Source organism: Panthera pardus, unplaced genomic scaffold (assembly GCF_024362965.1).
Source record: "Panthera pardus isolate Hobbes unplaced genomic scaffold, ASM2436296v1 HiC_scaffold_13, whole genome shotgun sequence".
NCBI lineage: Eukaryota > Metazoa > Chordata > Mammalia > Carnivora > Felidae > Panthera > Panthera pardus.
The window spans coordinates 107,679,573-107,692,560 of record NW_026526688.1 but is presented as its reverse complement, the minus strand read 5'-3'; the positions used below and the strand labels follow the sequence as shown (position 1 = coordinate 107,692,560).

Genomic DNA, 12,988 nt, shown 5'->3' with positions numbered 1-12,988 from the left:
TTGACCATGTAGGTTGGTCAGTACCTCTAACTCCTACGTTGCTTAAGGATCAATTGTACTTGGATGCTGGCTGAGATTATCAATAAGATGAAACTTTCAGCTGTATCCTTTGCAACTGTCCATCTTTCCATCTTTCTTTTCTCTACTTTTTTTTTTTTTTTTGAGAATGGGTCAGTATTATTTTAATAAGGTGAATAAAAGTATCAGTCCAGAGATATGCTTCTCAATCCAGATAAATTAATAATTCAGTGACTGAAAACTTTAGTGTATGGTCATTTTTAAGAAAGAGCTTATGCTGCCAAAGGTTTATCTTATTGTTATATCATTTTTGTATTCATTGTCTATTTAAAGTTGTGATGGTAAATCAAGCGTGTTTAGTTCATTGAAAAAGTAATATTCAAGAACAATTTTAATGCTATTTAATTCATGCTGTTCATAAAACAAAGTCAATCATATTGAGTAGCTTACCTGTCTTGTACTTTACTTTTACACTGATTTTTTATATTAGGGTTAAGTTGCTAAAGATATAAAAAGGGGAAACAAAAAAAATTCCAGTACTTCTCCTTAATATAAAACTCTATTTTAGATATTGGAATGTAAATTAACTCTTTTATAATAATTGTTACTCAAATCTTAAAATATTACTTGAAAGAAAAAATTTACTAAATTAGACATGTCACCTATAATTTTAATATAAGGCTACATTTTTTTATGCTGTTATATTTTAAACACAGTTTTAGCAATTGATGGTATTCCTAATTGCACAAAATACATATTCCAGTATATATCCCTTTAGGGGGATTTTGTTAGCCAAAGAAAATTGATGAGAGACATGATGATGTAGATACATTGGTAATGACAGATACATTTTTTTAGAATTTAAGTGAAAAAAGAGACCTAAAATAAGACTCTGGGGAGTGGTGAGCATTGTGCATAAGTCATCTTTTGTAGTCTTTTTTCTATGTAAGTTTTATGGAGCTAAGTAATATCTTTTAAATATACCAGCCTATGACTGAGTTGTAGCTTAAAGAAAACATACAAACCTCCATCAGAACTACAGTGTTACCAATAGTTTTAATCAGCGGGAAGCTATCGTGTAGATTTTCATCTATGTTTATTTTCTGTCAGATCTTCTAAAAAATAAAAGATTCTCTATCCTTTTAGTTTCTTTTGAATAAATTGGCCCAGCCCTTTTTTTGTATGTTTTGTGGATGTGCATGTTTATGTGAATAAATGCTAACAGTATAACTGAAGAGAACTTACAAAATTCATGTCATATTTTTCATATCATAGCAAACTGTACACTCTTGAATTGAAAAATGTCTTTCCGTTTATTAGCAAATGGCTAATTGAAATTTATATGTAATACATTTTTTACATAGTCAGCATGTATTGAGTTAAATATGCAATAAATCAGAGGTAATGTTTTACTCTTCACTGAGACTTGGCCATATCAATAATTCAATAACAAGAATTAGCTTTGTCTAAGTAGAATATCAGTTGGGCCAATCTTCATTAAGTTCAAATCTCTCCTGAATTTATGTAAAATATGTTCCTACTTTAAATACAGGTTTTACAGAGAATTTCTGGGGGTTTCTCTATTGGGTGTATATTCCTTTTGGAATGATAGTACTTACTAACATTCTAAACCCTCCCTATAGCTGTGGTAGTTGGCTGCTGTGATTGGCAAGTCTTTCCAAGTTCAGTGATGCACTGAGACTAACTTTTCCCCTTGACTTCAGAATAAAAGAAGATTTAGTAACAACTCATTGCAACAAAGTGTAGTCAAGATTTTACAATCACTTTTACCCTCAAGAAGCATGTCTCCTATGTGGAAACAAGCTGCCCTGGGACCAGGTTGGGAAAACAGAAGGGTCAGGTGGTAGTAATAAGTACTGATCTCTTCTGTCTATGAACTTATCTATTTTTTTCCTGATGTACTTGATTCTAAAGGCTGCATTTATATATACCATGACCAGAAAATACAATTTTCCAACGTGTTCAGACAGACCTGTGTATAAAATTTTATATACTACCTAGAACAGCAACAAGTACATAGTAGTCTTGTAAGTCATGTTGAGTGACTTAATTGCAGAAGCTAACTCAAGAGAGAGTTTCAATACCTTTTCTTTTTCCACAAAGTTCTGCAATTTCACCTAATATGGAAATAATCTCTAAATTTCTCCTGAATCTCAGACAAACCAGATGTCAGTGACAGAGAGTGTTTAAAAGTTGGCACTTGCAATTTGGCTAGAAAAGGAGAGTGAGAAGAGGAAAAAGTGGTGAACATACCCAATTAGTTGTATGAGTTGTATTAAGGTATTGTTGAAGTCAAAGAGTAGTTGTTTTGCTAGTGGGTAAGAAACTTAAAAAGATAAAACATTAAGTTTGAGAGTGAAGGTACCACGTTCAAAAGTGGGTATCCAAATTCATACGTAAACAAGGGAGTTTGTAGGGGCTCTGCTGGAGAAGGTTCTTGGCATTCAGCAATACAAAAAATTAAGTGGCTTTGATGTTGGATAGATTGTCTATGCTGTTATTTAAGTTATTTGAAATGACAGTAGGCCATAAGATTGGAGAGAAAGATTAGGTAAAGTTCCAAACATTTCACTGAAGGCAGGTAATAGTAAGGAAACCTAGTGATGCAAACAAAATTGCATCTCTCTTAAGCAAGTAGTGTTTATTTCAAGAAGGCAGAGTAATAGTGATCTGTTATTTTCAGTGAGGAGAAAGAGGAAACCATCTCCTGACCCTGATGTATGTGAAATACTGGGAACTAACCCTCCTCATCTTGAGAATGTTGCAGTGGATAGAAAGTACAAGTACAGTGTGTACTTGAAAAGAACAGAAGGAATTGACAGTAAAGAAGAGTTTTACAACTATGTGGCATAAAGTCAAAAGAGGGAAGTCCATGATTTGGGGAGAGAAAGGAAGAATGTTAGGTAAAAGAAGCACAAAGCATAATGAGAATAAAATACCAAAAATGATGGTGGAGGAGTGGTAAGTAATAGATTAAAACAGGAAATTGAAGCATGGTGGGCTTAGAGTTATTTATTTATTTATTTATTTATTTATTATTTATTTATTTATTTTTATTTTATTTTTTTTTTAGTCACCTTTTCTTTTAGACTTGTGGGTATTTACTTTTTATAACATTTAAGTAAGGCCTGTAAGGGCAATCTTGTAATGTGTGTTAGGTGATTAGGTGAATCCTTGTGATTAAGTCTTTCTTTCTACTCTCTCTACTGTGGCAGGCACTTATGATGACAGGCAGATGCAAGAGATTGGCACTAAGATCTCTGAGATTTTAACACAAAACTTTAGGTTTGGAGAGCAATCAAGTAGAAGCAGTGGTGTCTGAAACATGAATGAATAGCAGAATGGGGTACCTTTTGAGAAGAGTACATCATAGAGTCTAATTGTTTAATGATTTAATATTTAATGGTTTAATATAAAAGTGAATTTGGTTTTACAGCAAGACTCAACACAGATGTTCTATATAAATGCCTACTAATTTGAATTTGCATACAAATGGTCTTAAACCTTATTTAATGATTCTGATTCAGTAAATCATGGGTCTGACTCATGATACTGAAGTTCCAAGTTTCTAAGTGATGCCAGTGCTTCTTAGTCCCTCGACTACACTTTGAGTAACAAAAGTCTGTATGCTTGTGAAGAACAGGTGTGATTTCTAAAGAACACAGTCAGAGATAACAAAATTTGAGAATATTTCCATTAATTGGGGGAGTCTTGCTATTATATTACCACAGGGAGTTAAGTAGAAAAGGAGGAAATCCGTGCCACCATGTGGAAGTCGAGGGAATTACACTGCTGAACATAATCCATTAAACAGTTCAGGGAGAAGGGATAGGCTTGGCTAGAAGATAAGGGTATTTTAAGTGGAGCTAGAGATTTATAGGTAGGTCAAGAGCCTTAAAAGAGTTGTCGGAAGTACTGAGTGTAATTTTCCTCATCATTATCAACTAGATTTGCAATATAACTTATAAATACCATACAGGTTTTGTTTCTGTTTTTGTTTTTTCATTCTTTCTGTCTTCTTTAAAATAACTCTTCCATTGATATTGAACTGCTGTGGATTTCAAACGTGTTCATTTCATACTCATTAGGGAAAAATTTTCTTCTTGTTATAACCTACATTTTAATTAAAGTGTGTCAAATTTGTTACCTTCCTTTAGTATTGTTGTTCTTTCCTAAGTTTTATACCAAATTTGAATTATTCTCATTTACTTTTCTTAACATTCATATGTTTGTATTTAATGTGCATTCTATGTCTTTCAAACTAGCTTATCCTTTTTTTATATATAGGAGTACTTGTCAACTCCGACCTCATGTAGGAATTATTTGTGGAGACATGAAAATAAATAAAGACTGATGCCCTGCTCCCATCCCAGACAGTATTTTAATTGATAGGCTCAGTGCTGGGATGCATTAAAATCTGCTTCATTGGTTTTGTAACATGAAGTTACAGGTGAGTACCATGCAAATGCACTATCTTATGAAGGTTTACTGTGTACTTCCTCCTCCTTTATACATTAAATATGAACTACAGATTCATTTCTACAGTACTTTAGTAAAGAAATGGCTGCACGTAGCACAGCACGTAGGAAGGCTTCTCATGAATGAAAAACTCCGTACAAAAGGCAATCAGCAACAGCATTGAGAGCTTTAGGTGGTCGATAACTTTCTCAAAATCCTTTTTCAAGAAGTACATAATAGCTTAGTCGCTTGGTCCAAATAACTTGAATGCTAAATCACAGACAGCTGCGTCCATATCTTCCCCATTGTTTCATTCATGAATAAATACACACAGTAATAAACTACTGTAAATAAAATTAATCACATATGCTTATGCACATAATAGGAGCTTGCTGAATGTCAGGCTGTTTTGAATCTATGGATGTGTTGATAGAGTTTTTGTGTGTAAACATTCACAGATGGGCACATTTTCTCTATTAAAAACACCTGCAAAAGGTTTCTGGAAAAGTTTCAGAAAAACCTTGAATCATTTCAAAATTTATTTTACACCACCTGGTGATCGAGGCTTTTATAGAGTTTTTCCTTAGGAAACCATGCGTTAGAACATTATGACTAGTTTACTAGTGCCAGCAGAGGAACCAGATAAGGTGAATATTGCTGTTTTGGTCGTTCTTTCATTCCCTTATGTATTCATTTCATCCTTTCTTCACTTTGCCATTCATTACTCAGTACATACAAGAAAGAACTCTGCAAAAAAAAAAAAAAAGTGAACAAGGTAGAAATGATTCTCCCCAAATTATAATTTCATCCATATTGTCCATCCTGATGAACAGAGTTAAGTGATACAGAAACTTGAACAATTATTTTTACCATCTCAATTTATTGATCACTTCAAACTCAATCTTTTCTTTCTCTAGACTCAACATCATTCCTACTTAGATTTTCAGATATTTTCATTCCTTAATTAAAAGAAGAAGAAGAAGAAGAAGAAGAAGAAGAAGAAGAAGAAGAAAAGAAGAAGAAGAAGAAGAAGAAGAAGAAGAAGAAGAAGAAGAAGGAGGAGGAGGAGGAGGAGGAGGAGGAGGAGGAGGAGGAGGAGGAGGAAAGGGAGCTTCTTCACACTTCCATTTGATATTTCTTCACTTTACCTATAATTAATCCCTCGTTGCAAGTGCTGTTCTACTCTGGCCCTGTCATATATCCTTAAATTTACTCTTGACTCATGTACAGATTTTGAAGACAGATTATATTTACCTCTGTACAGAAAGGAAGCACCAGGAAGTTCTGAACTTCTAAAGTTGCTATGGCAATTGCCAACAGCAAAAATAAAACAGGCCTGGAAGCACATTAATGACATAATAAACCCTCTTGTCAAGTGCATTTTAAAATCATTTTGTAGGTAAAGTTATACTTGCGCTGTGCTGGAACAAAGCCATATTTGTTTAGTAGACGTGTTTTCGTTAGTCTTCCCTCTTTCTCTTTCTCTGAAATTGGCAAAACAAAGACGGAACAAAATATGGATGCACTATCTATACTTTATTGAATCTATTTGGTGTCTTAATATCCTAATACACACCTTGGACATATGTCAACCTAAGAAAATATGGCACATACCTAAATCTCTGGAGTCTGTATTATTGAGGGGAGAGTGGAATCCATGAATAAATATTATTGAAAGGTAAGGTGTTGAATTTCATTCTTATTTGATGGATACAAACTGTAGTTTGTTCTCCAGCAGGGGAAATATAAAGGACAAATGAAAGTTTTTATTTATTATATGCTTAGCGTAAAGCTTTGAGCTATTAAATATCAGTTACATCCCCACTTTTATGTTGGCAAAGCTCATTGTGATCCTAGAAATAAACAATAAAATAAGCTATTAATTATTATAGCTATAATCATAGTATAAAGAGTCATCATGAAATAAATGTTTAAAAGCTATGCTAAGATTAGCATTAACTACCAGAATAACCTTCTCTTGGTTAGGAAATAGCATAATAATTCTCAAAAATAGGTATCTAAGCTATTGTTATTTAAATAAAAATATTTTTCCAAATGGTAACTATCTTGTAAGATTTTTTCTCAAATGTCTTTATTAATCTCATCAATTCAGGATCCTATGAATTGTTAAGGTACTCAGTGTTAGTTTTACATGTCTTTTATTTATACACATGGGCCAAGTATCATTGAAATACATTAAACTAAAGAGGATAAGCTCAGTCAAAATTTAACTCAATTGCTTCTTTGACAATACACAGTGACAAGCTAAATGAATATCAACCACAGGGACCAAGGTCTTCTAAAACATACTTTCTGAAGATAGAGAAGAAAAAAGCATGAAAATTTACTCTGACATAGAAGCAATAATATTAATAACTATGGCATTATTCCAAGTGCTTTATATAATTTAATCCTAAGCAACAACTTTATGGAGTTAGTATGCTGTACAATTTTCATTTTTATGATGAGGATACTGAGCCACAGAGATATTAATTCTTTTGCCCTAAATTGTACAGCTGCAAGCTGCCAGAGCAGGGCTCAGTTCCTGGCAGTCTGGTGCTGGATCCAATGCATTTTTTCAGGAGGATAGAGATACCTCAATATAAAGCAATGAGTCATTTGTGATGCAACCCATTTGGGAATTATAATTTTATTGCTGAGGAAATTAGAGTATTCCAGAAGTCTTCATAATGAGACCAAGATGTTTTACAGGTAAGTAACTAAAGTGAAAATATAGAATTTAATTGGTAGACTCCAGTGAATATGAATTCAGAGTCATTTGGAGTCAAACTCAATTTATATGTATGTATAAATATATATATACACACACATATATACTTTGATAAAGATAATGACTTTTTGAACCCTGAATTTCCTCACATATAATATTAAAATATTAATAGTACTCATGTTTTATAATACATAGTATATATAGTGTAGTGTAATACATGTATGCATATATAATATATATGCACACATATGTGTATATATGTGATATATGTATTTCATATGTATATATGTATGTATATTCTTTGTGTTTATGTGTGTATGTGTATATATATGTATATATATAGTCTTATGTACATACAGTCTATATATCTATACTTATATACACACTATATATATATATGTATACACTTATATGCATACAGGCTATATATCTATATATACATAGATATATACATACCTATACAGTCTGTATATATATATATGTGTGTGTGTGTGTGTGTGTATATATATATATATATATATATATATACTTACATGAATACAGTCCATATATATATATACACACTTACATGCATACAGTCTATATATATACTTATATACATACAATCTATATATCCATATATAGATAGATATTTATATACATACAGTCTGTATATATACTTATATGCATACAATCTATATATATAGAGATAGATATATACTTATATATGCAGATATATATCACATATTATAGCTAGTGGGAGGAAACCAGAATCTACTGAGCTAGTTTCCCCCCACTACTGAGTTAACATTTTTTTAAGTTTATTTATTTATTTATTTTTGAGAGAGAGAGAGAGAGAGAGAGAGAGAGAGAGCAGAGGAGGGGCAGAAAGAGGAGACAGAATCCCAAGTAGGCTCCACACTGTCAGTGCAGAGTCCCATGTGGGGCTTGAACCCAGAAACAAGGAGATCATGACCTGTGATGAAACCAAGAGTCAGATGTTTAACAGACTGAGCCACACAGGTGCCCCACTACTGAATTAACTTTAACTTTTAACTAATAATTCTAGCACTTTACAAAAAGCATTTAAAATCAGATTAATGCCTACATAGTCATAGTGTTTAGTCAGAGCAAGATTTATATGGATACAAACAAAATATACAGCCACTGGGTACATTTTAATGGAACATCGTCAATTAGACCTTATGAAAGTTAGGTCTCTTACTATTCTGTGGAAATGTTGTCATTCTTTCTGTCTGTCCCCAAACCCCATCCATGAGAGTCCTCCTGTTGGATAAAGAAACACAAGTGAGAAAATTACCTTGAAAATGTTCTTGTTAAAATATTAACTTAATGAAGAAGAGATACCCAGTATTCTGCAACTCTTACCTCATCACACATCTGAATTAGCTTCTCTGATTTTAGAATCCAAGACATGGACCAAGAAACCTTCACTGAGGAAAGGGAAATTAAAGTTCATAATACTGTGCCCATGACATGGTTATATAACAAAAAGTTCTGCTATGAAATTTGAGTAAATGTTTCCTTTGAGTTTCAACTACATATTTGCCACTGGATGTGAGGCTTGGTATAAAACACTGAATCCTTCTTTATTTTATTTTCATTTGCTGCAAAACACAGGTCATAATGTTTTGCAAATAAAATTTTTAGAAGTTTGAAGTACAGGAACATCATTACAAGCACAATCCTCAGATTACAATGTAATACCGAGTATCTTCATTTTGGGTTGTAAAGAATCCCAACTTGGTAGTTACTACTGATGATAAGTTTCTTTAAAAAAAATTAACATTTATCTATTACTGAGAGACAGAGAGAGACAGAGCATGAGCATGGGAGGGACAGCGAGGGGGAGACACAGAATCTGAAGCAGGCTCCAGGCTCCGAGCTATCAGCATAGAGCCTGATGTGGGGCTCAAACCCTCAAACTGCAAGATCATGACCTGAGCTGAAGTCAGACGCCCAGGCGCCCATGATGATAAGTTTTAAATTGAAGTGTGTTGATCTTATTTGTGAACTGTTCATCTTCTAGTACAAATATATATATATATATATATATATACATATATATATATATGTATATATATATATATATACACCAAGAGATTAAATATAATAAGGAAAATATCAAAATTAACATTTCATAGTGACATTTAAAATAAATACTTAAATATGTGAGCATAACAGACTAAATTATTTTAAATACCAAGTACATTTTTCCTCTCAAAAAAGATGAGTTTATATTTAGAATTGTAGAATTTCCTGTTATACACATGCAAAACCATGCTGAAGAAGTTAAGCAAACCAATGAAAGATTTACTTTGTTTATAGACTTTTATTTTTTGAAGCCAATATCACAGAAGTAAAAAGCAAAATTGATAATGTACACTAATAATATGTTTGGTGCCAATTGAAATTCTATCAACTCTTTTTCAATTTAGAAAATTTTCCCATCATATCAATACCTTAAAAATAAACTTAGGGTGCCTGGGTGGCTCAGTCGGTTAAGTGTCTGATTTCAGCTCAGATCATGATCTCATGGTTTAGGAGTTTGAGCCCCACATCAGGCCCTGTGTTAACGACTGGGAGCCTGAAGCCTGCTTCAGATTTTGTGCCTCCCTCTCTCTCTGCCCCTCCCCTGCGTGTGCTCTGTCTCTCTCTCTTTCTACAAAATAAATACACATTAAAAAAACTTTTTTAAATAAACAACTCATTTAAAGAGACTGGAATTTTAGTTTTCATGTAATTTTGATAAAAATGATGTATGTTGAGGGGTGCCTGGGTGGCGCAGTCAGTTAAGCGTCCGACTTCAGCCAGGTCACGATCTCGCGGTCCGTGAGTTCGAGCCCCGCGTCAGGCTCTGGGCTGATGGCTCGGAGCCTGGAGCCTGTTTCCGATTCTGTGTCTCCCTCTCTCTCTGCCCCTCCCCCGTTCATGCTCTGTCTCTCTCTGTCCCAAAAATAAATAAAAAACGTTGAAAAAAAAATTAAAAAAAAAAATGATGTATGTTGAGTAGAGCTTAGCTATATTGTCTCAACACTTGAAATGTTTTTCTAACATACGTTCTTTTCATTGTCTTTCCACCATTTGGTTACTGTCAATAAGAAATTCGTGTGTGAGTTTGTAGATAAACCATAATCTTTTTTGAGATTTCTTTGAAAATAGGAAAATAGAAAAAATTTTCCTTGGTCTAGTTTGTATTCTCTGTTTTTTTTTTTTTTTCCTGCAACATAGATAAGCATTAAATAGTAATTGTATACATGTATAATATGTTAAATTTACAAATAAACAAATCTTATAAAAATTTAATTTTCTTAGTTAGCCTATTAATTCCTTGGAGGCTAGTATTTCATATTTCAAAAGGAGCAAATCAAATACTAAATATCATCCTAGATCTTATCTGCTAAATTTAATTTATTTAATAGGAGTTTTAGAGAGGTTACAGTTAATTGGTGATAGCATTTATTTACAACTGTGGGGTTTTTTTTGTTTGTTTTTGTTTTTGTTTTTGTTTTTTTGTTTTGTTTTGTTTTTTGCTTATAAACACATTTATTTCTCACAGTTCTGGAGTCTGGGAAGTCCAAGATCAGAGCACTGACAGATTTTCTGTCTGGTGAGGGCTGGCTTCCTAGTTCACAGTTGGCTATCTTCTCCCCGTGTCCTCATAAGGCAGAAGGGGGTGAACGTCCTTTCTGGCATCTCTTTTATGATGACATTAATCCCATTCATGAGGGCTCCACCTTCATGACCTATTTGCCTCCCCAAATCTCCGCCTTCAAATACTATTATATTGGGGATTGGGCTTCAACATAAGAAGCTGGGGAGGGGGACACAAATAATCATTCTATCACACCTGGGAAATGTGGTTGTAACAGGTGCTTCCAAAGTTGCTCATGGCATCACCATTGCCAGCCAGCAGAGAGTGTGTTCAAACCCAGGTGAAGCATCTGGAAGGAGATGACAAGTTGCACCCATCATTTCTACTCACACCCCATTAACCTAAACTTAGTCACATGGCCACATGCAAGGGAGGCCAGGAGATGGAGTGAAGCTGGAAGACCAAGCATGAGGACAAAGAAAGAATGGATCATGATAGTCTATTTGGCGGTTTCTCTCGCACAAAGGTTTCTCTGGGTTCTGCATGGGATCTTTCCACCTGGAGACAGTTTATTTACTAAACAAAGTTCTATTTAATGCCTAAGACCAACAGTCACCCATCGTAACATTTCTGAGTTTGGTTACTTGCCATTCTTCCACTATAGGAAAAACCAATATTAGTGGTAAAAACGGTATTAGTGGGGTCATTATGAATAGAAAAATTTCCAAAGGTGCTTTTTAAAAAAAATTATGAGCAACAACCTATGAATACTCAAAGAATAGTTTGCATGATCTTGGCCTTCTAAAACAATTTGTATAGCTGTGTGTGATTGCATGCATATGTGTGTAGTTTTAAACTCAAAAACCTCAGGTTGTACATTTGGTGCATAAAATCAAAAGGAAAACAACAGGCATTTCTTTGGAAGTGAGTAGTAAATTTTCTTCTTAAAGCCCATGTGTACTTTGATTCAGGTGGCTGCCTCAGGTGGCTGCTTGCTTTTTCATGTAGAAAACTATTCTTTGAGTATTCATAAGATATTGTCCTAAGCTTTTATATTTACCCTTTTATCTATTATTTTTTAATATAATTTATTGTCAAGATAGGTGACATGCAGTGTATACAGTGTGCTCTTGGTTTCAGTGTAGATTCCCGTGGGTCATCGCTTACATACAACACCCAGTACTCATCCTGACAAGGGCCCTCCTCAATTCCCATCACCCATTTCACCCCCCCCCCACCTCATCAACTCTCAATTTGTTCTCTGTATTTAAGAGTCTCTTATGGTTTGCTTCCCTCTCAGTTTGAAACTATTTTTTCCCCTTCTCTTCCCCCATGGTCTTCTGTTAAGTTTCTTAAATTCCACATATGAGTGAAAACATATGATATCTTTCTCTGATTGACTTATTTCACTTAGTGTAATACCCTCCAGTTCCATCCACTTTGTTGCAAATGGCAGAATTTCATTCTTTTTCATTGCCAAGTAGTATTGCATTGTATATATAAACCACATCTTCTCTATCCATTCGTCAATTGATGGACATTTGGCTATGGTTGAAAGCACTGCTATAAGCATTGGGATACAAGTGCCTCTATGGATCAGCATTCCTGTATCCTTTGGATAAATTCTTTGTAGTGCTATTGCTGGGTCATAGGGTAGTTTTATTTTTAATTTTTTGAAGAACCTCCACACTATTTTCCAGAGTGGCTGCAGTAGTTTGCATTCCCACCAACAGTGCAAGAGGGTTCCTGTTTCTCCACATCCTCGCCAACATCTGTTGTTTCCTGAGTTGTTAATTTTAGTCACTCTGACCAGTGTGGGGTAGTATCTCAATGTGGTTTTGATTTGTATTTCCTTAATGATGAGTGGTGATGAGCATCTTTTCATATGTCTGTTGGCCATCTGGATGTCTTCCTTGGAAAATTGTCTATTCGTGTCTTCTGCCCATTTCTTCACTGGACTATTTGTTTTTTTGGGTATTGAGTTTGGTAAGTTCTTTATAGATTTTGGATACTAACCCTCTATCAAATATGTCATTTGCAAATATCTTCTCCCATTACATTGGTTGCCTTTTAGTTTTGTTGATTGTTTCCTTCATTGTGCAGAAGCTTTTTATCTTGATGAGGTCCCAATAGTTCATTTTTGCTTTTATTTCCCTTGCCTTTGG

The 12,988-nt window shown here is 34.0% G+C and overlaps 1 long non-coding RNA gene across 1 annotated transcript; it reads right to left on the bottom strand.

The window, feature by feature from the left end:
* Positions 1-5,664: 5,664 nt before the first annotated feature.
* Positions 5,665-10,884, bottom strand: LOC109246912 (uncharacterized). The gene is made up of 4 exons (XR_002071507.2): positions 10,786-10,884; positions 8,597-8,661; positions 8,433-8,494; positions 5,665-5,981 (listed from the first exon to the last, which is right to left on the bottom strand). It is a non-coding gene; the product is annotated as an uncharacterized LOC109246912 (long non-coding RNA).
* Between the last annotated feature and the right edge of the window lie 2,104 nt (positions 10,885-12,988).